This window comes from Callospermophilus lateralis, chromosome 9 (assembly GCF_048772815.1).
Source record: "Callospermophilus lateralis isolate mCalLat2 chromosome 9, mCalLat2.hap1, whole genome shotgun sequence".
Lineage (NCBI taxonomy): Eukaryota > Metazoa > Chordata > Mammalia > Rodentia > Sciuridae > Callospermophilus > Callospermophilus lateralis.
The window spans coordinates 7,813,338-7,837,091 of record NC_135313.1 but is presented as its reverse complement, the minus strand read 5'-3'; the positions used below and the strand labels follow the sequence as shown (position 1 = coordinate 7,837,091).

Genomic DNA, 23,754 nt, shown 5'->3' with positions numbered 1-23,754 from the left:
GCCATCAAACCTTGCCACTGCTTTGGGAAATTTCTTTCTACAAAGCCCCCCACACCATGGGAAACTTTTAGTATCTAATAAAATAACAAACATTTTAACGTACAAAATAAAGTCTGCTTGGGCTGGGGATGTGGCTCAAGCGGTAGCACACTCGCCTGGCATGCGTGCAGCCCGGGTTCGATCCTCAGCACCACATACAAACAAAGATGTTGTGTCCCGCAAAAACTGAAAAAAATGAGTAAATGTTAAGATTCTCTCTCTAAAAAAAAAAAATCTTAAAAAAAAATAAAAATAAATAAAATAAAGTCTGCTGTCCTTCTGTCTTTTGTCAGTTTCATTCACAGCCCCAGTAATAACCTAAGAGGATGAAAGACTTTTTTTGAACCCCCAAAGCCTCCCTGTGGTTCATGATTTTAGGTGCATGAACACTGAATAAGGGGGCACACGGCTGGGGAGAGGCAGTTAACAGAAACAGAAGAAAGGGACAGCGGTAACAGTGGTGAGGATAACGGGGTGGCCCTGGGAAGGTGTGGAGAACTGGAGGCAGGACAGAGTTAACACTCAGCCCTGGGAGGCCAGCCAGCTTCTCAGGAAGCCAGGGAGCCTTCTCATTTACATGGTAGGTGTGACACCTGACAACAGGCGGTGTTTCTCTGGGATGGACTTTTGGATTATGTTCTGCCAGGAAAGACTGGCAAGCAAACAGGAGAACTGCTGAAATGGCCATTTAGGCTGGGCCAAGAGTCAACAGGACAGGCCCAGTGTCCTACCATCTGACCAGCAGGAGCTTGGCTAGGGAAGTCATCTGCAAGTCCGAGCAGCGGTCAAAAGGGACGCCAGCCCAGGGTGTGGTGGACGATAGGTTCGGCCCTCTCCTCCCCCTTCAGTAAAGGACTTGTTCCCGCAGGTGCCAGAGCACTGGAAGTGGACAACCTGCAGCAGCAGCCCCTTCAGAGCTACCGTGATGTCCCCGAGGCTGGCTGGGGCTGGCATCGCAGCCTTGACTTCTCCCTCTGTCCACTCGGCTTCTTCTCTCCTCACTGGGCATGATCCCAGAGGAACATCCTGGACACTAAACCTGACTCAGAGCCCACACCCTGGGGGCCCACACCAGGGCCACGGCTGCTAACCCTTCCCATCTGAGTGTGTGTGCCAGAGAGAGAGAGAGAGGAAGGCAGAGAGACTCACAGTCAAATGATGGGGAAGATTTAAATATTGTTTTTTTAAAAGAATATCTGTTTTGTTAAAAAAAAAAAAAAAAAAAAAAAAAGAATTAGCTGGGTATTGTGGTGCTCACCTGTAATCCCAGGAACTCGGGAGACTGAGGCAGGAGGATTGCAAATTCAAAGCCAGATTCAGCACATTAGTGAGGCGCTGAGCAATTTAAGGAGACCCTGTTTCAAAATAAAAAATTAAAAGGGCTGGGGATGTGGCTCAGTGGTTAAGCGCCCCTGGGTTCAATCCCCGTACCAAAAAAAAAAAAAAAAGTTAGAAATTTGACATCACTTTAAGACTGGTAAAAAAAAAAAAAAAAAACACTAAAGCCAATCTTTGTCAGTTTTCCTGGCTTTGGAAGGACAATATTTTTGTTCCGTTAGTGGCCACACGGCTAATTGGCCAGACTCGCTAAGTGACTGTGGTCTGGTTCTCGGGTTTGGTTTTAGGAAGGATCACTCTCCAGAGCAGTGATCCTGAATAAGGGCATTCCAGGAGGAGGATGTCATAAGGGGTAGGTAAAGGAGGTCTGGAGGACACATTTAAATATTCCGGGGCCAGGAGGGAACCCTGTTCCTGGGGATCCAGAGTCCCTGAGCCTGCGGGAGCGCCCCCTGCGGGGGAGAAGGCAGCACTGCCTGCACCAGGGCGCTGGGCCGGGCGCTGGGGAATTTGAGCCCGGCGAATGCATCCTAGGAAGCTCTTAGGAACAAGGACAGGAAGACCGAGGGGCACAGACGCTCCCAGCAGCGTCGCTGGCAGAGCTGAGCAACAGCCCAGCAACGGGGCAGAGCAGCTCTGAGACCAGAGCACCGATAGCCCAGCGGTCTCAGGCCCGGCCCAGCCGCCGCCAATCTCAGAACCTGAGCCTGAAGCAAGCTGGCCTGCCCTGTGGAGTCCCGCACAGGTGGACACTGTGGTCCTAGGGGAGGGCCTCCATGTCTCCAACCCTCCATTTCCTCCTCCGTCAGGTAGATCTTCCATTTGCCTCATAGAAATACTGTGATCACCAACACATTTTTGCTGGGCATAGTGGCACACACCAGTAACCCCAACAACTCAGGAGGATGGCAAGTTTGAGCAGCCTCAGCAACATAGCAAGGCCCTAAGCGACTCAGCAAGATCATGTTTCAAAATTTTCAAAAAAGGCCTGGGGATGCAGCTCAGTGGTTAAGCACCCCTGGGTTCAATCCTCAGTGCGAAAATAAATAATAACATTATCTTTTGCTGGGAGCCATCAGCCAAGTAGGTATGACAATTTCCTTGCCAGCGTACCCCCATGTTTCTTTAGTGGAAGGACTCATGGAAATAGGACATTTTGCAGCTACATTGCATGTAAGGTGACCTTGCTCAAGGACCAGGGCGGATCCGTGTTTAGGGTGTTCCCGGTTTAGCATAATAGGAGATTAGGGTGTTCCCAGATTAGAATAGGGCATATCCTGCTGCCTGAGTTCCTCTTGAGATCTTAGGGTCAGACAGTATATTTTGGGAGACAGAAGCCCAGTGGAGGTGTGGATTTGGGCAAAGAACGTGGATTTCCCCAGAATGTGTTTGTAGAAGGCCGGTGTGAGATCAGGAATAAAGAATTGCTGTTTGAATCTACAAGCTGTGTGGTGGCTCCTGATTTGTGCCCAGCCAGAGACTGCGGCAATCTTTTAAAACAGAATGCTAAAGTTCAAACGTGTCCCCTCAAAATTCATGTGTCAGAAACTAATCCCCAAATTTATATTGTAAGGGTATTTGGAGGTGAGACCTTTGAGAGGTAATTAGGAGACAATGAGGTCAGTAGGGCAGTCCCCACGATGGCCTTGGGGAGAAAGACCCAAGTTAGCATGCTTGCTCTGACTCACTCAGGAACACCCTCTACCATGTCGTGATGCAGTGAGACTATGCTCTTGCCCTTCCTGCCTCCAGAAGTTTAAATGAACTTTTTTTGTTGTTGTTTGGTTTTTTGTTGTTGTTGTTGTTGTTGTTGTGTTTTTTTGGTACTGGGAATTAAACCCAGGGGCATTTTACCACTGAGCCACCTTCATAGCCCCTCTTTTTTGTTTTGTTTTGTTTTGAGACAGGGTCTCACTAAGTTGTTTAGGGCCTCACTAAGTTTCTGAGTCTAGTCTGAAACTAAACTTCTATTCTTTTTTTTTTTTTTAAAGAGAGAGTGAGAAAGGGAGAGAGAGAGAGAGAATTTTAATATTTATTTTTTAGTTATCGGCGGACACAACATCTTTGTCTGCATGTGGTGCTGAGGATCGAACCTGGGCTGCACGCATGCCAGGCGAGCGCGCTACCGCTTGAGCCACATCCCCAGCCCTAAACTTCTATTCTTTATAAATTTCCCAGACTCAGGTATTTTGTTATAGCAACAAAAAATATGCTGAAACAACATTTAACAGTGGGCACATGATGAAGTCAATTTTCTTCCTTCTTGCATTTTCTGTATTGCCTGTGTGTTGTTCAGGAAATGACAGAACCCAAAGTGAGTAGTTTAGACACAAATGGCATTGATGGGCTGTGTCACGAACAGCTAGGAAAGAAATGGCTTTGGGATGCCTGGCATGGGGGACCCAAAGCTGTCAGGACTGTCTCCATCCTCCTGAGTCACTTGTCTCCTCTACTCCCATGGCTTCTCTCTTCTCTCCAGGCTTCTCTTCTTTTCAGGCTCCTGTAAGCTCCAGGTCCATAGGCTTGTGCCTCCAAGACTAGAAAGGAGAAGTCTGTCTCCACTCTGATCAGGGCAGCCTGGGTCACGTGTAGGAAAGGCTCATCCAGCACTCCCAGTGCCTCTCTCAGCAGGCTGCTCTGCCCCACCCTGAGCCATGCTCCTCCCAATGAGGACCTGTGGCAGCCTGTTCCTCCAGGCTCCTCTAGGTCTGGGACTGCAGGTAGCACCCTAACCTCCACACCTCTTGCATCTTTAGTTTCCCCAGCAGACAAAAGTCACCTTTCCCACAAACACAGGCCAAAACAGCAGGTGGGACTGAAAGATTGCCCAAGGCCACCCACAGCCCACTCCTAGGCTCTGGGCCCTGGGGCATGGTCACCCACTATTGGAGAACTTGCCCACAACTTTTTTATTTTTATTTTCTTCTTTGTTGTACTGGGGATTGAACCCAAGTGTGCTTTTGCTACTGAGTTATATCTCTAGTCATTTTTATTTTTTATTTTGAGACGGTTTAAGTTGCAGAGGCTGGCCTTGAATTTGCCTTCCTCCTGCCTCAGCCTCCTGCGTCCCTGAGATTACAGGTATGTGCCACCATACCCAGCACAACTTTTCTTTCTTTCTTTCTTTTTTTAATAAATATATATATATTTTTAGTTGTAGATAGACCTTTATTTTATTGATGTATTTATATGTGGTGCTGAGAATCAAACCCAGTGCCTCACACAGGCCAGGCAAATGCGCTACTGCTGAGCCCCAGCCCCAGCACAACTTTTCTTTAACCATGTGGTTTGGAAAGAGCCAAAACATTCAGCTCTTTCAGTATGCCCCTCAACTCCTTGGATTCAAGAAAGGATTCCTCTGAATCTCTGAATTTTAAATGTCAACCAATGAAGAAATAGAATTCACCCAAAAGTTTGGGTTTGTGTTTGGGTAGTGTAAGCCCAGCAATTTGGGAGGGTGAGGCAGGAGGATCACAAGTTCCAAGCCAGCCTCCACAATTTAGCGAGACCCTGCCTCTAAATAAAAAATAAAAAGGGCTGGGGATGTGGCTCAATGGTTAAGCATCCCTGGGTTCAACTCCTGGTACAAGGGGGGTGGGGTGGAGTCTGTTTTGTTACTAACCTTCTGTACTAGTACTATTCAAAATAGAGGAAAAACATTTCCCACAGATGGCCTCCACCATAAAGAACTTGAACAAAACGAAAGTTCCTCTAGCAAGAAATGGTTAGGAGTCTCCAGCCAGGAATGGTAAGAAGGTAGGTGAAACAGGCAGGCTCATGATGGCAGAAGGCCCCTGGCCCCGGGCTGAGCTTCTGGACCTTGTCTCCCAGCCTGGGCTTCTGGCTTTCAGCACTCTGTATTCTGCTAGGGTGAAACTGCAGAGAGACACCCTAAGAACCAAGCCCACTGTCCCCACTCCCCTCACCCAGGGGCACCTGGCCTGGCCTGACTGCAGCCCCAACCCCGGGCCCAAGCAGTGATGGAGGCGAGGGCCACCCAGCACCCAGGGGCAGACGCGGGAGAGGAGGAGGTGGCCGGGATGACAGCAGAACGCTGCGGGCCGAGCTCAGTGTGTGCTCCCCCAAGGCAGGTGGCCAGCGGAGATCTCCTGGGTAACCAGAGGGAGGGAATGCGAACGCCGCGCGCTGCCACCTGCTCCCGGTTAGAGAGCAGGTCGGGGCCTGGTGGGCAGCTCCGGCCGGAGAGACGGGGCAGTCAGACGGGGCGAGCGCGAACAAAGGCCTGCGTCGCGGGGGAAATCCCGGCGGGCTGCCCGGCGCCCGGCCACAATGGGCCTTTCTCGGGCCACGGGAGCGCGGCCCGCCCGACGTCACGGCGGGCAGCCTGGCTGCAGCGGCCGGGCGGGCCGCTCCCTCCGCGGGCAGCGCCGCGCAGCTCGGGGCGGGCGCGGGGCTGGAGGGGCGGGTCCCAGGCCGCGGCCCCGCCCCCGCCCTGCCCCGGCGTCTCCCTGGCGACCGTGACCTCAGCGCCCCGGCGAGGAGGGAGAGTCTGCGACGGTTGCTACGCAACGGGCCCGGTGACGTCAGTCTATTGAGTTTGGTTCCCCAGGCAACTGGCCGGGCAGCTGGGCCGGGAACTATTTGTGTCTGTCCCCAGAGGGGCCGTGGAGCCTCCGGGGTCTGGCGCTGCCGAGGAAGTGCGCTCCGGGCCGCGGGCAGGCGGGGACCGCGACACAGAGGCCCTTTCAGGCCGCCGAGGCCGCCGACCCAGGCGGGGCGGGGTCCGCGCCCTACATCAGCTCCCCGCCTTGGCTCCCTGCGCCCTGCTTTTCTCCCCCTCGTGTCCCGTGTCCCGGAGGCCCCTGGACCGCCCGGCTTTGTCCTATTTATAAACGCTTTCCTGCGTAAACCCTGGAAGAAAGGGGCTTCTGTTTGTGGCAGCCCGGCCCCGCCGCCGCCCGTCTCTGGCACACAGTAGGCGCTCAGTGCGGCAGGCATTCCCTGGGACTGAGGACGTTCTCTGCCCTTTCGAGCTGCTGGGTGCCTCTAGCATCAGAACCCCTCGTCAGGTCTTGATATTCAGCACCTGGTCGCCTGCCCTGGGTGCCCTGGTGAGCGGATGGGCTACAGGACTTGTGGCCACAGTGCAAAATACACGGAGAGGTCCCTTGCACATTGAGGGACAGTGCAGATGAGCCCCCATCAGGTCCACTGAGGATGAACTGCAAAGACAATGAAAGTGACAAACACTAGGGTAAACTGAGGCAGACAGCATCCCTCATGGAAGAGAAAGGAGGCTCAAGCCAGAGTGGAGAAGAGTGTGAGGGACAAGACATGACAGGAGTGGAGCAATCTCAGGTGTCCAGAGGTAAAGCAGTGACCTGAACCTTGGCCTACACTGGGGGAGGCCGGCCAGTGGCTCAAGACTCAAGACTAGTAGGGATCTCAGATTCAGGAGATGCAGTCTACCCAGGCCTCTCCCACACTCCTTCCTACTAGCACCATGTCACCACAGGGTAATATTCAGGTCCCTCACTACTGGTCTCCAGGGAGCTGCCGCCACTTCCCCCAGCCTGGTAGTCCTAGCACAGCATCCAGAGCAGCCATCTGCCCAGGAGCCAGGGCACACTCTGTCTGGCCCTGGGGAGTACCCTCCCATCCCTGTCAACTCCAGCGTCTCATCAACAGCTGGTGGCTGCCATCTGACAGTCTGACTGGGGGCTCTGAGTGCAGCAGGCAGCAGGCCTCTCTGAGACAGCAGTCACTAGGCTGGCTTTCCAGGACAGCACCTCTCCACAGTCCAATCTGCAGCTGGGACAAGTCTCCAACTTACAGCCCCTCCTTACATGGTGGAGGTGGCACCATGATCCCTGTTTTATGCACAAGGACACCAGCTCAGGTGTTGCACACCCTGAGGATGCACCTGGGCCCACCTACCACCCAGGTTCCCCAGTCTCTCTCAAATGATCCCTCAGAAACTGGCCCTGGGCCCATCTTCCAGACCTGCTGAGCAGGACCAGATTCATAATTTGAACGACCCAGTACAAAATGAAATCTTAAGGTGCTGGAGTTGTGGCTCAGCAGTAGAGCGCTCACCTAGCACACGTGAGCACTGGGGTTGATCCTCAGCACCACATATAAATAAAATAGAAAGTTATTTTAAAAATAGTCTTAAAAAAATGAAAACTTGCTCAAAAATGATTAAGAGCCGGGTGTGGTGGCTCACACCTGTAATCCCAGTGTCTTGGGAGGCTGAGATGAGGATTGAGAGTTCAAAGCCAGTCTCAACAAAAGCAAGGCACTAAGCATCTCAGTGAGATCCTATCTTTTAATAAAATACAAAATAGAGCTGGGGATGTGAGTCAGTAGTTGAGTGCCACTGAGTTCAATCCCTAGTACCAAAAAAAAAATTAAGAATTTCAAGGCAGCTGGGTACAGTGACACTTGCCTATAATCCAAGCCACTCAGGAGGCTGATACAGGATCACAAGTTTGAGGCTAGTCTCTGCAACCTAGTAAAACCCTGTCTCCAAAAAAAAAAAAAAAAAAAAAGAGGCTGAGGATGTAGTTCAGTGGTAAAGCACCCCTGAGTTCAATTCCAAGTACTGGGGGAGGGGGAGCATGTGCCTATGGTCTCAGCTACCCTGGAGGCTGAGGCAGGAGGATTGCTTAAGCCCAGGGGTTCAGAGTTAGCCTGGACAACAGAATAAGGCCATCATCTAAAATTCAACACAGTGACAGGAAAGCCTTAAACTAAGAAAAACTAAGAATGGGACCCTCTGAGCTTGGCATGGTGGCACATGCCTGTAATCCCAGTGATTTAGGAGGCTGATATAGGAAGATCCTAAATTCAAAACCAGCCTTAGCAATTTAGTGAGGCCCTAAGCAACTTAGTAAGAACCTGTCTCAAAATAAAAAATAAAAGGGGTTGGGGAGGTGGCTCAGTGTTTAAGCTACCCTGGGTTGAATCCCTGCTACTAAAGAAAAAAAGGAATGGCACCCTGTGTGACTACAGGTCCCATGCTCATGAAGCTGGCCGGAATGCTAAACCCTGGACACCACACCAGCCTCCTTTCTTTCCTGGAGAGAGTCCCCTCATCCCTCTCTCAGGGTCCATCTGCTGGCCTCTCCCAGTGCTGCTCCTGGCTACTTGTGAGGAGCACAGTCCTCACCTCCCACTCTACTGTCTAGGCCAGAGGGGGTCCTCAGAGGTCCAGCAGATATCAGGGTGCCCAGTACTTTCCTACCAAAGGACCAAAAGCAACAGGACCCTTCCGGAAACACGAATTTGCAGATGCTGGAAGTTTCTATCTCTCTTTAGCTAAAGAGCACTTGCTCTTGGAAAGAATATGAAGGTTGGGGATGTGGCTCAGTGGGAGGGCGCTTGTCTGACATGCATGAGGCCCTGGGTTCAATTCCCCAGTACCACACACACACACACACAAAAAAAAAAGAACAAAAAGAGTCTATAGGCGTCTCCATGAAGTGTCACAACTGCCTGAAGAGAATCTGATATTTGACCAGCATTAGGACAACATGAAAGAATAAAAGTCAAGGACATGTTTGTGGCTTCCCAGGGTCTCACCCATGATTCATCTCACTCTGCCCTTGGGAGCCAGGGGAGAGAGCTCCTGCCTCAGCACCCCCTGGGCTCATCTCCTCCCCGCCCCCCCCTCCCCGGGGTCTGTTGGCTCCCCGTACAGCCCTGCACTCTCTTCCAGCTTATCTGAATCCCACCTCCTATCCACGTGAGCGCCCCTTGATAGTGCTATGCTGTACTGTCCAGATCCCCTGCAGGACGGGAGGACTTGTTGCCTGGATGCTGCAGACTACAAATGAGATGGTCCTCAGCCGTCAGCTCCCTCTGAAGACTGCCTCAGTTAGAGCCCAAGCTCACACCTCCCCTTCCTGGGCAGCCAGTGAGGGTGAATATGGGTATAAAAAGATCAAGTCCCAGCTCAGGACAAGAAAAGACCATCCCTACTCCAGAAGGCTCCATGGAGTCCGCTGAGCCTCCCCTGGGACTGCATCTCAGCTGATCTCCCCCACTGCCCTCCTTCCAGTGCCTTCCGCTGATGCTGACCCAGGAGGACAACCTGGCAAAGCTTCTGCAGGTTACTCTCCTTCTCGGAGTCACCTTCCATGAAGCCTTCTCTCACCTACTTGGGCACCTCTAGCAGTTTCCACCCCTGCAAACACACAGTAACAGCAACTCATCCATTCAACAGGTCCCCGTGGAGGCCTACTGTGCACCAGGTGTTCCAAGGGCTAATGGTAAAGCACAGTAAGGTGGACATATCCTGCCCTTAGTCCAGCAGGGGAGCAGGCAAGAAGGAATACAAAATATAAAGCAATGACATGGGACCTAGAAGCCCTATAAAAACAAGGCAGGAGGATTGTAAGTTCAAAGCAAGCCTCAACAACTAAGCAAGGCCCTGAACAGCTTAGTGAGACTCTGTCTCAAAATAAATAAGAAAAGGGTTGGGTATGTGGCTCAGTGGTTAAGTGCCCCTGGGTTCAATCCCCAGTCCCCCAAAAATAAATAAAAATTAATGAAACACCCAGGCACAATGGCAAACTTCTATAATCCCTGTGACTGGGGAGGCTGAAGCATGAAGATCACAAGTTTGAGGCCAGCCTCATCAATTTAGCAAGGCCCTCAGCAGCTTAGTGGGACCCTGTCTCAAAATGTCAAAAAAAAAATAGTAATAATTAAAAAGGGCTGGGGATGTGGCTAAGCGGTAAAGCACATCTGGGTTAAATCCCCAGTACCAAAAAAAATCAATAAAACAATGGTACAGTAGAGAATGTCCCATTGTGGCTGGGGGCAGCTGCTCTAGATCAAATTTCATCTAGGTCAAGGGCAGCCTCTCTATGGAGGCGATGTCTGAGAAAGAGGCCAGGCCCTGGTCAATTTGAGGGACAAATACTAACCAGGACTCTCCAATGGGAAAGAGTGGAGGCGTTGATTCAAGTGGACACAAAGTTACATCTAGAATAAGGCTGTGATGGCAGGTGAATCAGAGGCAGGGCCAGATGAGCAGGGCCTGAAAGAAGAATCAGGCTTTCATTCTGAGTGAGGCAGGAGCCACTTGGTAGCTCTCAGCAGGGCAGCCCTGGACGATTAGTTTCCAGCACACTGGCTGCCAGACAGAGTGTGGATCCATCCTATGTACCCCTGCTGTTCAGCACCCGAGCAGTTCCAGAAGTACTTCTGGAAGTGTTGTGTGACCTATTCGTTTCAACCTCTGAGACCAACTGGTTGGTGCTCAGGGGTGGAGCACAAACTACGGACTGCCTTGAGCTAAGTAGGTAGTCAGTAAACATTTATAGACGCACCAGTTGACACTTGTGCTTCAGTAAATCCAGAGCCTTCTCAGTGTGGTCCTCATGCCACCATCAGCACCACTTGGGATCTTATAAGGAATGCAGAATCCCGTGCCCCACCCAGATCTATTGAATCCAAATTTGCCACTTAACAAGGTTCCCAAGAAATTCTGATGCATGGTAAAGTTTAAGAAGTACGTCTAGGGGCTGGGGATGTGGCTCAAGCGGTAGTGCGCTCTCCTGGCATGCGTGTGGCGCTGAGTTCGATCCTCAGCACCACATGAAGATAAAATAAAGATGTTGTGTCCACTGAGAACTAATAAATATTGAAACATTTATTTCTCTCTCTCTCTCTCAAAAAAAAATAAAATAAAAAAATAAAAAGAGCAGAGACTCTTACTTTAAAAAAAAAAAAAAAAAAAGTACTTCTAGGCTGGGCATGGTGGCACAAGCCTGTAATCCCAGTGGCTAAGGAGGCTGAAGCAGGAGGATCACAAATTCAAAGCCAGCCTCAGTAACTCAGCGAGGCCCTGTCTCTAAATAAAATATAAAAGGGGGCTGGGGATATGGCTCGGTGGTTAAGCACTCCTGGGTTCAATTCTCATTACAAAAAAAAAAAAAAAGAAGAAGTAGTAGTAGTACTTCCAGAGCTGGGGATGTAGCTCAGTATAGTGTGCTTGCCTAGCATGCAAGCTAGGGAGTGCGGGGCGCTGGGGTGGGGGCAGCTCTTAAGCCCAGCTAAGATGAAAAGGAGTTTTGATTGGAGTAGGGAAGGTGCATTACAGGCTAAGATGAGGCTGGGAAGGAAGCAGATGTGTATGGAGGTCAGCGGGTTGAAGCCCAGAGCCCCAGGGGAAGGTAAAGATTCCAAGAAAGATAGGAGAAGGCTCCATCAGAGTCCTCCTATGAGTCAGGCTGCATGGGTCTGGATTCTGACTTTGCCTTCCTTTAGCTGGGTGACCCTGGGCGAGTTACTTGCCTGTGAACTTCCCCCCTGTGTCCTGTATAAGCGGGGATAACAATAGTGGTACCACCCAGGGTCGTTTGGAATATTAAATAAGATAGCACATAAACACTTACTTAGTGGAGGGCCAGGCACAGCATGAGTGTGGGGAGCAATCAGCAAATGTTAACTGTGACACCGCCAGGTGTGGTGGCACATGTTGCTAATCCGTGACTCGACTCGGGAGGCTAAGGCAGGAGGATCACAAGGTCAAGGCCAGCCTGAGTAACTTAGAGAGAATCTTACCCCAAAAGATAAATAAACCAAAAGGGCTGGGAACTCAGTGGTAGAGTGCCCCTGGGTTCAGCTCACAGTAACACACCCACACACACCCACACACACCCTAAATTGTGTAGGCCAGGAGCGGGCACTGAAGGGAGTACTACGGCTTGGGTTTTATAAAGGCCAGTATGCTAGAGCACCAAGAACGGGCAGTTGGTAGGGCTGCAGGTGGAGAAGTCACCATACGGGGGCAAGGGCACTGAGAGGTGCCCCAGAGCTCAGGAGGGCAGTCACTGGCCTTGGGGCTGGGGGAGGCAGGGACCAGGTGGCTCTGGGCCTGGAAGTGAGCTGTGGGAGGTGCCTGCTGGGGTGAGGAGGGGGAGCTCAGGGGCTAGCACAGAGGGAGGCCCAAAAGAGAAGGGTCAGGACCAGAATCTGAGAAGAAATACTCAGCCAGCCACAGAGGAGTAGTGGGTGCCATGGGAAAGAGGAGGCCTCTCAAGAGGGAACAGGGAGGAGGCGAAAAGGAGGCGTGGGAAGCAGGAGATGAGCCCTGTGAACACACAGTGGGCTCAGCTGGGGACTCTCCCTTTATTTTTATTTTTATTTTTAGTTTTCGGCGGACACAACATCTTTGTTTGTATGTGGTGCTGAGTATCGAACCCCGGCCGCACGCATGCCAGGCAAGCGCGCTACAACTTGAGCCACATCCCTAGCCCTGGGACTCTCCCTTTAAAGTGGCAATCGCCCTGAGTCACTGAGTCTGAGAAGTGACTCACCTCTCACAGACAGGAGGCAGGACGAGTAATGAAACTCACATTGATGGGGCGCTACTTCTGTGCCTGACAGATTTGGCAAGCCCTTAGTGCATTAACTTAATTAGACTTCATAGTACTACCTAGAAAGTGGTACTATGACCATCCCCATCCCCATCCTGCAGATGGAGAAACTGAGGCCCAGGGGGGCTAAGGTTATTCCAGAACCTTCGGCAGGTACAATAGATTCAGCAGCACCTGGTGTTTACAGCAGGCTCTGTTCTGGTTGGCTGATGCCTATCTATCTAGTAGTTATTCAATATTTGGGCTGTTGCCCTGGTTACACAGCTGAATGGAATTCAAACCAACCCTGAGCGACGCTGGGAACCAAGATCCCCTCTCCAAGGAGGCAGCTACCAACCACCCAGAGTCACCTCACGACAAGCGTTGTGTGTCAGTGGGCTCTGTGAATTACAAAGCACAGTATAAATAGCAAGTTTGTTGATTCCTCCGTGGCAGAAATGAGAGAAGCCTGTTGAAGTGGAGGAAGCTGGTCGGGAGACAGCCCAGGAGATGCTCCTGTGGGGAACAGCCGTCTCTCTGCTCCCTAAACACAGGGAGAAACTACCGCAGAAGAAAAGTCCTTTGGAGAATGGAACCTTGACATACCGGTAGCCAAGAAGCTACCCAGCAGGTTAGGAACTGGCCACCAGGGGGTGCTGTTCCCCCAATCTTCCTCGCACCGGACCTTCCCATCTGCTAGCAAGAAACCAGGATTTAGGAGTCCTAAGGAGCAACCACTCAAGACTTTGAGAAACTGCAAGGAAGGGAGAGATGTTGGGCAACGGTGCGAGTTGATCTCTGTCCCACCGGGAGGAAGGGCAGGATGGAAGGGGAACGTATATCCACTTTCAATTACCAAAACAGCACTGTGGAGGAGCTCTTGCTCCCATTTCACAGATGAGGAACTTGAGGCCAAAGGATGGATAGAATCAGAAGAGGGACAAGCGAAACGTTTCATCTGATTCCAAGGTCAGTCGCCAAGGTATCACAAGTAGATACCAGTTCATTTCACTCTGTGGGGTCACTGGTGACCCTTCCCTGTTGACTTTGCATTAAATCATGGCCACAGTTATGTTCTCTGCTAGGCTGTCCCCACCCCATTCCCCGGTCTTTTTCCCCCCAGCCTATGGGGCTTCTTCTTGAACCTGAAACCTTTTGAAGTCTTGGGCTTCGGTGCCTCTGACTTCCAAGGACCCTCACCCCACCCCACTCACTACCCATCTCAACACCCACCTGGGCAGAGTGGATGGCTCCTGTTCCCACCGACTGGCTCTGGGCCACCATAACCATGTTCTACCCTACAATCCTTTCACAACCCAGGGACCCCAGGGTCGGGTTTTACTCCTGGCACACCACCCGGCAGCACAAGGAAACAAAAGGACATTTGAACCAGGAAGAGGCTGTGCCAGCTCCCACCAACTCCTTTTATGGCCTCTGGGCCCAGTTCCTCCTCCTTCATAAAAAGTCAGAACTGGAAAAGTCTTAAGAGTCACTGGGTCCTCTTGCGCCAACACTTTCCTTTTCTACAGAAAAACCCGTTGTGCCACCTACCCGTCCTCAGCCACATGGACAACTTACAAGACCAGGCGAGGCTGGGCAGCGACCTGCGCCGGAGGGAAACTCTAGCCCGGGGGCGGGCAGGACCCGGGCACGTCTGCCCCACCCCGCCCCCCAGGCCCGTCCCCGCACCTGTTAACCCCGGGCGGGCCTCACCACGGCTTCCCCCAAAGTCCCTGCCCCCCTCTTCTGAAGTTCTCCACGGAGCCCCGGGGCCCCGCCCTAACGAGCCTCCATTTCGGCTCCCCCTCCTAGCCCCCCCGCCCCGCCATCCAACCGTCTCCTTCTCTGTGCCCTGGGAGCTGTGTGTAGCTCGCGTGTCTGGGCGCACGTGCGTGCAAGTGATCCTGTGTGTGCGGGCTGAACTCGCCACCGCGCACGCGTCGCCTTGGGGCTGTCGCCTGCGCGGGCCGCGACTGGCTCCCGCAGCTGCGTTCAGCAGCCAGGTGGCCGTGCGCAGTGCTGCGTGGGCCCCGCGCGTATTAGCCCAGGCCGCCTGCCGCTCGTGGCGCGGAATACGTGAGACCCGCGGCATCTGGGGCGTGGGGACCCATATTCCTTTCCCGCCCTACATTTTTCCTGCTCCGGGGGCCTCCCCTTTGCTCCGCGCGGCGCGCCCCGGGGCGGAGGCCGGGAGCAGCCCCGCCCGGGCCATCCGGCTAGGGTGGTATTGCTGCCGGGCTCGCGCCGCCCCCGCGCCAGCGCCTCGATGGGTTTTTCCATGACTGCATCCGGCCGCCGGCCGCCTTTGTTCCCGCCGTCCCTGGCCTGCCTGCGCGCCTGCCCGCCTCCTCCCTGCGCGCCCGGGTTTTTCCAGGGCTCAATTGGAGCATGGAGGAGCCGCCTCCCCGCCCCCGGTCTCCCGCGCCCAGAGCAGGCCCCGACTCCTCTGCTGGAGAACCCAGCCCTCCCAGGCCCGTCGCTTTGTCCCTTCCACCCTCGTCCGCGTCTCCAGGACTTGTGGCCTCAGCCCCACACTTGTGCGCAAAGTTGGTCATCACCCCGACCTGCGCGCCGGAGTATCTGGCGAAGGCGCTGTCCGCGTCGCGGGTCTCCCCGCCCCCGCCCCCCAAGACTGCACGTTCCTTAGAGCGGGGGTCGCCTCTGCCTCGGGGGTGCAGCAGGGTTTCACACTCTCCCTTAGGGGCTGACCGCGCGGTCTGGGGTTTGGACACCGGGCAGACGGCGGAGAGAGCTCGCTTGCCCACGGCACCGGGCCGGGGGATGACCGCGTGGCGGGAGGGCAGCTCCTTGTTGATACAGCGCCCATCCCCACGGGAAAACGAACACACTTTCAGGCAAAAGCAGTAGCACTCGGGGGTCTCCTCCGTGACCCCCCAAGCCCCTCCTCGCTGTCAGGAAGTCAGGGAAGGTGGACCAAGAAGGGACTGTGGAGAAATGGGGGGGGGGGTATTTCACAGAATGAGGGCAGAGAGACCCGCGTCACTCCCTGGGGCAGGCACGGGGCCCTTGGTCCCCATATGCCGCATGGAGATTGTGCGTCCTTGGCCCCGTGTGCCAGCGCTGGGTAGAATTCAGTCTGTGTCTCCGCTCAGCCACTGCGCGTTCCTGGGAACCCCCTGGCTATTAACCCCGCAGGTTGGCGGAAAGAGTGTCAGAAACGCATGGTTTGCTCCGGAGAAGCCAGACTATCAGGATGGCCTCCAGGCTGAGGACGGGGTATGGGGGCATCTTCGCACAGGAAAGGGGCCCCGAGTTAGGAAGGTGACTTCTCCTGGGCGGATTCCTTCCCACTGCCGGTAGGAGGTGGCTCTCAGACCTCCGGGATCGGGAGGTGAGGGACACCCAGACCCCTGCTGGGGGCGGAGGCAGGGGTGGCCCCTTCCGTCCTGAGGGCCGGCTTCCTGCGGTTCAGCCGGCTCAGCCGAGTCCTCCCTCCACCACCCGGTCCCTGGGGATTATTATTTTTCTTGAGCAGGAACCGGGGCCTGCAGGCTGCTTCCTCCCGCGCGGTCATTTTTTTTTTTTTTGTCAGCTTCGCCGGCTCTCCCAGGTGTCCCTTGTGACTAGGCCCCTCTCTCCTCAAACCTTTTATTTGCTCAGAAGCTGGGGAGCCCTCACCCCCCACCCCCAGAGGCCTGGCGTGGGAAATCCAGCGCAGCTGGGTTCCCTCCCGCTCACAGATGTCCTTTGCCCCTGTGGAATTGGTGGAAGGTCCCAGAAACCGAGGCAGAGCCTTAGCTAGGGCCCAGCACTGTCCCCATCGCCTTCACCCACCCCATCCCCCACCCAGGAGACTGAACCTTGGTGTCTGCAGCGCCTCATCCACTGCCCCTGCCCCATGTTGAATGAACAAGCAGGGCCTCCTTAGACCCTCTTAGAAGCAGGATGCAAGGCAGTTCCCACAATGAAGGCATCTGGCGTCTTCCTTTGCCCTGCTCTGGTAGTTTCACGTGGTTTCCACCTGCCCTCCCTGGCCAGGCCCAGACGGGAGGACTCCTAGTGGAAAGAGAACCCATGCGCAGATGCCTGCTGTATGGCTCCCAGACCCAATTCCCACAGGAGGCAAACATCCACTGTCTGTCACAAAGAGTTGAGCAGTTGTACCCACCAGCTCTTGTTTGCTGTCCTTTTGTCCTCAGCTGCCCTGGCCCTCCACTTACCCTTCAATCCTATTCTTGCTCAGGCTTAGAATCTGGAGACCTGGCCTTAACCACTAGTCTCCCCCATGCCCTCCACTCCCTCTCACATGTGTTCCAGAAGTTCTCTGGGGGTCAGGGTGTTTTTCTTCCCTTTAAAGGAGTGAGAACAGACACACAGTGGTTGCTTTGATCTCAGTGGGCTCTAAGAATGGAATGAGACTTCCCACAATGATAGCAAACACTTATTTAGCATTTGCTACAGCCAAGCTCTTTATGAATACTAATTCATTTCACCCACATAACCACGCCAGGAGGGAGTCCAGCTTTTGTCTCCACTTTATGGATGAGAACAAGGCATGACAAGTGACGGAACTTGTCCAGGGTCACACAGTGAGAAGCTAAGCTCGATGCACCACAGGTACCTGCTCCAGAACCCATGCTCTGATCTTGCCCATGTGAAATTTTGCACCATAGATTTGGGAAGCGGTGCTGACTGACACCCACAGCTCATCTGTGAAAGAGGAAGAAGAGGGTAAGTGCTGGGGTTAGGAGGGCTGGGAAGAGCCTCATCTGTAACGGTGCTGTCTGACCCAGCTCCCACTTAGGGGCTGTTAAAATTGCTTTATGGTTTTTTTCTTTTTAATTATAACTGTCACCCAGAAATTTATGACAATAATAACCACCTTGCTGGTAGAAAATTCCAGTCTGCTACATGACTACAGCTGTTGGTGCACGCCTATAGTCCCAGACACTCAGGGAACTGGGGTAAGAAGATGGCAAGTTCAAGGCCAGCTTGGGCAACTTAGACCCTGTCTCATAAAAAGGAGGGTAGGTATTGAGACTTGAACCCAGAGGCACTTTATCACCAAGCTTCATTCCCAGCCTTTTTTATTTTTTATTTTTGAGACAGAGTCTCACTAAATTGCTTAGGGCCTTGCTAAATTGTTGAAGCTGGCCTTGAACTTGAAATCCTCCTGCCTCAGCCTCCTTCACTGAGATTATAAGCATGTGGCACTGCACCTAGCTCCCTGTCTCAAAATTCTTTTTTTTTTTTTTTTTTGTTGTAACTTTATTTTACTTATTTTTTTTTATATGGTGCTGAGGATCGAACCCAGTGCCTCACCCATGCTATTAGGCAAGAGCTCTACCACTGAGCTACAGCCCTAGCCCCTCAAAATTCTTAAAAAGGAGTGAGGGCTAATGACACAGCTCAGTGGTAGAGCACCCCTGGGTTCCATGATTAGTACCAACAAAAAAAATAAATAAATAAAAATTAACAGGGAACTTGCTCCTGATTCTAAGAGGAATCTTGTGGACAGTATGGACATAGATCCACCGACAGAGTGTGATCTGTCCAGACTCTGCACTCCATGACTTCTGCCTACCTTGTCTTTCATCATGCCTGGCTGCCTGCCGCAGAATGCCCTCCTGCTCAAGTCCCTCTTCCTGGATGGCTCTTCTCCCTACTCTGCCTGTTGATTCCTACATTTAAGGACCCACACTTGTTACCTGTTCCTCAAAGCCTTGTTTTTTCCCCCAATACTGGGGCTTGACACAGCAGCTCTAAGTCTCCGTGTTTGTGAAATGAGTGATGAAGCCCGGGGGCCTTCCTCTGGTACCTCCTGAGCAGTTGCTGGCTTCCTGACAGTTTTGGGGAATGTATAAGCTTAAAACATGCCCTTGCAATCCTCAGCACCCTAAAACAAAACAAAACAAAAAAAATTCCCCAAGTAACTGCATCTGGATATTCCAATTTAGTGATGTCCCCATGAACTCGATATTTACATGCTGAGAGCCTAGGGACTTGGTTTACCTGTCATTGATCTGACACTTTGGGGCTGACTGTGATTAGCCAGTAGGCTCAACAGCATTCTGAGGCTGGTGGTGGTTTCTCATGGTCAGGCCTCTGCAGTGCGTTAGAAGACGGTGAACATCCCCTGGCGGTGCTGGGAGATGTGTGATTTATCTGAAAAGGGAAAGGGACTTGAGCAGCTAGTTCAAAAAACAGGTCCAGCAAGGCGAGGCCCTTTGGGCTTGCTGCTCGGCACCACACCCCTGCTGCTCCGAGGAGCTGTTCATACCCGCAATAGGGCAGCCCCATCCACCAGACCTCACGGGAGTGCTCCACATGGTCGGGGTGGGGGGGACTGGCAGTCTTGGGCCCCAAGAGTCAGACTGGCATCTAGCCATAGCCCACCGCGGCCCCCCACCACACCCTCCTGGACATTCCAGGCAAGTGTACATGCCCCTGTGTCCAGGTTCCTAGACAGTCTCCTGCCTTGGAGGGGGGGATGCTCCCCGCTGCCTGATCCCTGGGGCCTGGCAGGGCTTCGCAGCCTCACTCCTCATCCTCACCGCAGCTTGGAGGGTTTTCCTGGCTGGGGCCCATCCCTGCACCTGGGGCCTCCATTATCTTGGCTCAGAATTTCCTAGGCACGCCAAGTCCTCATCAGGACCCCTCCTCCCACCCCCAGACACAGACCAGGGCCTTCGGTGGTCCTTGGGTGACAAGGTTCCTGGAAGCCACCTCGCATTTGCTTCATCCACTGGAACTTGTTTACTGCAGTTCGCAGCCTCCCCTGGGCTGGCGGGAGCCTTCTCCCCGAGAGGGAGCCTGTTTGTATTTGCTTCCTCATGGCCCTGGTGTGCCCTTCTTGCCTCCTGGGCAGAACCCATGCCCTTTCTTTATTCAGACTGTGAGGAAATGGTCCCAGGACCTCAGCAAGCCTCCCTGCCCCACGTAAACACTGATGCCCTCCTCCCGGCTCTCCCTGGACCCCCACCACCACTTTGGTGTCTTCTCTTCCTACTCACTTTTCTGCCTGATCCTTGAGATTTGGTGACTGCAGTTTGGGTCTGACCTCTCAGCCAAGGACCTGGCATGAGTCAGGCTTCCCACTCAGAATTGGCAGCAGGTTCTAGGGGACTGCTTCCTGCACTCTGTGTGTCCTTGGGCTGCCACTGCCCAACCAGCTCTAAGCCCAGGATACTGCTTCATCCTCCCCGCACAGTTCTGCTGCCCTGGTCTCTTCCCCAACCAGCCAGGTTGGCCCCAGGCAATTTCTAGTTGATGGGATTAATACAAACTCCAAGGAAGGGAGGGGGAGGGGAAGAGAGAGAAAGCTCTCTCAAAAAAATCCATATGAACATGATAAAAAATTAAAAAGCTGCCAGATATGACAGCACCCAGCTATAATCCCAGCTACTTCGGAGGCCGAGGCAGGAGGATCACAACTTCCAGGCTGCGGCTACTTAATAAGACCCTGCCTTGAAATAAAAAGTGGTGGGAGAGCTGGGTGCTGTGGCTTATGCCTGTAATCCCGGCAACTGGGGAAACCGAGGCAGGAGGATCACAATTTCAAAGCCAGCCTCAGCAAAATAGGAGGTTCTAAGCAACGTAGGGAAACCTTGTCTCAAAATTAAAAAAAAAAAAAAAGAGAGAGGGTGGGGGCTAGGATAGGACTCCATGGTTAAGCACCCCTGGGTTCGATCCTAGTACCCAACAAGAGGGCTGGGGATGCTCACTGGTAGATGCCTGGGGGGAGAAATTAAAGGCAGAAACACCCACAGAGCCTGAAGGTACCCTTGCTCCTGAGTTGCCATTTGCCCAGGTAACTTTTTGGTGTTTGGCAATTTTCTTGGCATAAGTACTCCCACCATGGCTGATTTCAAGCTGCCAGAGTGACATCAGTGACTGCAGAATTGAGAGGAATGCACCCAGGTGTCTGGAGAAGAGCCAGCCCCTGCTCGCCACAGTAACAACATGTGAGCGGCGTTCGAACACACAGGCAGAAACAGAAACAGAGTGAACTTGTAGACACCGGCACCCTGCTGCGTATGCTATGCCTACCCAACCTCAGTAAGATGAGCCAGGCACAGCAAACAGGGCAGTGGAATGTATGTGCCACCCTCACCTGCGCCTCCCAGAAGACTCTAGGCATCCAGTAGTCACATGTGGTAGAAAACCATGGAGGGAGCCAGGCCAAGTGGTTCACTTCCGCAATCCCAGCAACTTGGGAGGCTGAGACAGCAGGATCGAAAGTTTGAGGCCATCCTCAGCAATTTGGCAAAGCCCTAAGCAACTTAGTGAGAATTTGTCTCAAAGTTAAAAATTAAGAAAACAAAAAAGAGTCTGGTGATGTAACTTGGTGGTAAAGCCACTGGTTGAATCCCTGTTACCGAAAAAAGAAAATCAGAGGACCATCGGGTAAACAATGGACAAGTGATTTAAGAAGCTAATAGTGGTGCCAATTTTGAAAAAGTAATAACTGTGGCTTGAGTAAATCTTGAAGAGACAATATGCTAAATTCTAATCCAGTATTTAGGAGTTAAGTGAGCCCTTAATTCAGGACAGGGTTTAAACTGTTCTTCTAAGAAGAAAACAAACAAAACTTCGACCAACTATATTTGAAACTTCAGATCCAATTTCCCAGCCAGAGAGAATTCTGGAACCAACAACACCTGGAGAGAGAAGCCTCATGGGGTAATGTCGCTCATGGGAGTATGACTGTGAACTTTCTTGGTCTTCATTAGAAGCCCTGGTTTAGCTGGGGAGGCTGAGACAGGAGGATCATGAGTTCCTCAGCAACTGCGAGGCACTAAGCAACTCAGTGAGACCCTGACTTTAAATAAAAAATACAAAATAGGGCTGGGGATGTGTCTCAGTGGTTGAGTGCCCCTGAGTTCAATCCCTGGTAACACACACACACACAAAAAAAAGCCCTGCTCGTCCCAGCCTAGAGCCACCAAGACACTGCCTTGATGGCTGCCCAATACCCCTCTGGGCTCTGCTAGGAACCATTTGCTCTTTGAAGCAGGTACGTAAGCAAAGGGATGCAGCCCACTGGGTTGCTAGGTGGCTGCTGTCACTCTGCCTCCCGGCACCCGCCTCAGGCATTCTGCCACCTTGGCCAGAAGGACAGTTAGGTCTGATGTCCACCTGGTCAGGGCTACTTCCTGGAAAGCTGCTTCTGGTAGACACCAAAATGGTGTTTCCTAGACCCGTTAGATGCGAAGGAGACCTCTGGGCCTCATGCTGTGCTGGCCTTTGTGAACCCCTCACCTCCCCGTGTCAGTCCTGGGAATGACCCAACAAGCAGTGGTGAGCTTTAGGGTCCCAAGACATTGGCGTGTAGGGAGGAAGTGTCTGTCTCATGGCTGGACCTGAGCAAAAGATTCATTCTGAATGTTCAGATGAGCAGGTGCGGGGACCCCTTTGCATTTGCTGGCCCCTGTGAAATGACAGTGTTCCCCTGGAAGCAGGTTGCTGTTGCTGATGCTCCTGGCACCATCTTCTCCAGGGAGACCTCTTGAGCAAACCCATTAATAACGAGAACACGGGAATCTACAAAGTGTTTAATAAAGATGTATACAAAGTTCAAGGGAGCTTCAGGCTGGAACCAGAGAGATGAGAAATCTTTTGTCATATGATGTACACATGAGGACGGCTGCATTTCTTTTGTTTAAGTCAGCAGAAAGGGTACAAATGGGTTGGGTGCAGTAGCCCATGCCTGTAATCCCAGCAACTCTGGAGCCTGAGGTGGGAGGATTGCAAATTCATTCGAGGCCAACCTCAGCAGCTTAGTGAGACCCTGTCTCAAAATAAAAAATAAGATGAGCCAGGCATGGTGGCCCATGCCTGTAATCCCAGCAGCTTGGGAGGCTGAGACAGGATGATTGTGAGTTCAAAGCCAGCCTCAGCAATATGGAGCGCTAAGCAACTCACTGAGACCCTGTCTCTAAATAAACTACAAAATAGGGCTGGGGATGTGGCTCAGTGATCCAGTGCCCCTGAGTTCAATCCCCGCTACCAAAAAAAAGAAAAAAGAAAAAAAAAAAAAAAACAGTGAATCTGAAAATAGTGAGTGCTGGTAAGGATGGACTAAATGACTCCTCTCAAATACGGTCCCTGGGAGGTACTCTGGGACCACCTAGCAACACCTAGGAACGCTGAAGTTGTGTGTATGCTGCCCGTGGGTGTTCGTTCCCCACTAAGGTTTTGGAACAGGTGTTCAAGAAAACAACACAAGATATCTATTGAAGCACCGATGTTTGCTGTAGAAAAAAAAAAAAAAAAAAGGAAAAACAAGCTGTCTCAGCAAAAGAAAGGACAAAATGAGCCTCTCTTGCTCCTGTAGAGTCCACGCTGCAGTTAACATGAGAGGACAGGATCTGCCGCAGCGACGTGGGTACCTCTCCAAAACGTAAGGATTTATGAAGCAGGTTTCCAATCGAACTGCAGCGATTCCATTTACATAAAGATTCAAAACACAAAAATAGCAAATTCTGTGTAGATGTGTGTTTGCCGTGTAGCCAAAGAGGAGAGCACACGTGGGTGATCATGCTGGCCTCGGAGGGGTTACCTCTAGAGCAAGAGGGAGGAAAAAGACTGCAGGATTCTAGCTATTCCTGCAAAGCTGCCTTCTTTCTGTTTTTCATTTATTCTGCATTTATTGGTGCATCATAGCTTTACATAACCAGTGTTCACTTTGACATAATCATACACGCATGGGGCTTGATTTACCCTATTTTAGTCCCTGGTGCCCCTTTCTTTCTTTCTTTCTTTCTTTTTTTTTAAATATTTATTTTTTAGTTTTCGGCAGACACAACATCTTTGTTTGTATGTGGTGCTGAGGATCGAACCCGGGCCCCACGCATGCCAGGCGAGCGCGCTACCGCTTGAGCCACATACCCAGCCCCTGCTTTCTTTCTTTAAAAAAAAAAAAAAAATGTGGCTGAGGTCACGTGCCTAGCATGTGTAAGACACTGGGTTCGATCCTCAGCACCACATAAAAATAAATAAATAAAATAAAGGTCTATCAACAACTAAAAAAATACTTTAAAAAAAAATGTGGGGGGCTGGGGATGTGGCTCAAGCGGTAGCGCGC

At 52.2% G+C, this 23,754-nt stretch overlaps 1 long non-coding RNA gene across 1 annotated transcript; it reads right to left on the bottom strand.

Moving 5' to 3' along the window:
* Window positions 1-17,176: 17,176 nt before the first annotated feature.
* LOC143407462 (uncharacterized) lies at window positions 17,177-19,763 on the bottom strand. The gene is made up of 4 exons (XR_013092352.1): window positions 19,682-19,763; window positions 18,681-18,833; window positions 18,377-18,564; window positions 17,177-17,378 (listed from the first exon to the last, which is right to left on the bottom strand). It is a non-coding gene; the product is annotated as an uncharacterized LOC143407462 (long non-coding RNA).
* Between the last annotated feature and the right edge of the window lie 3,991 nt (window positions 19,764-23,754).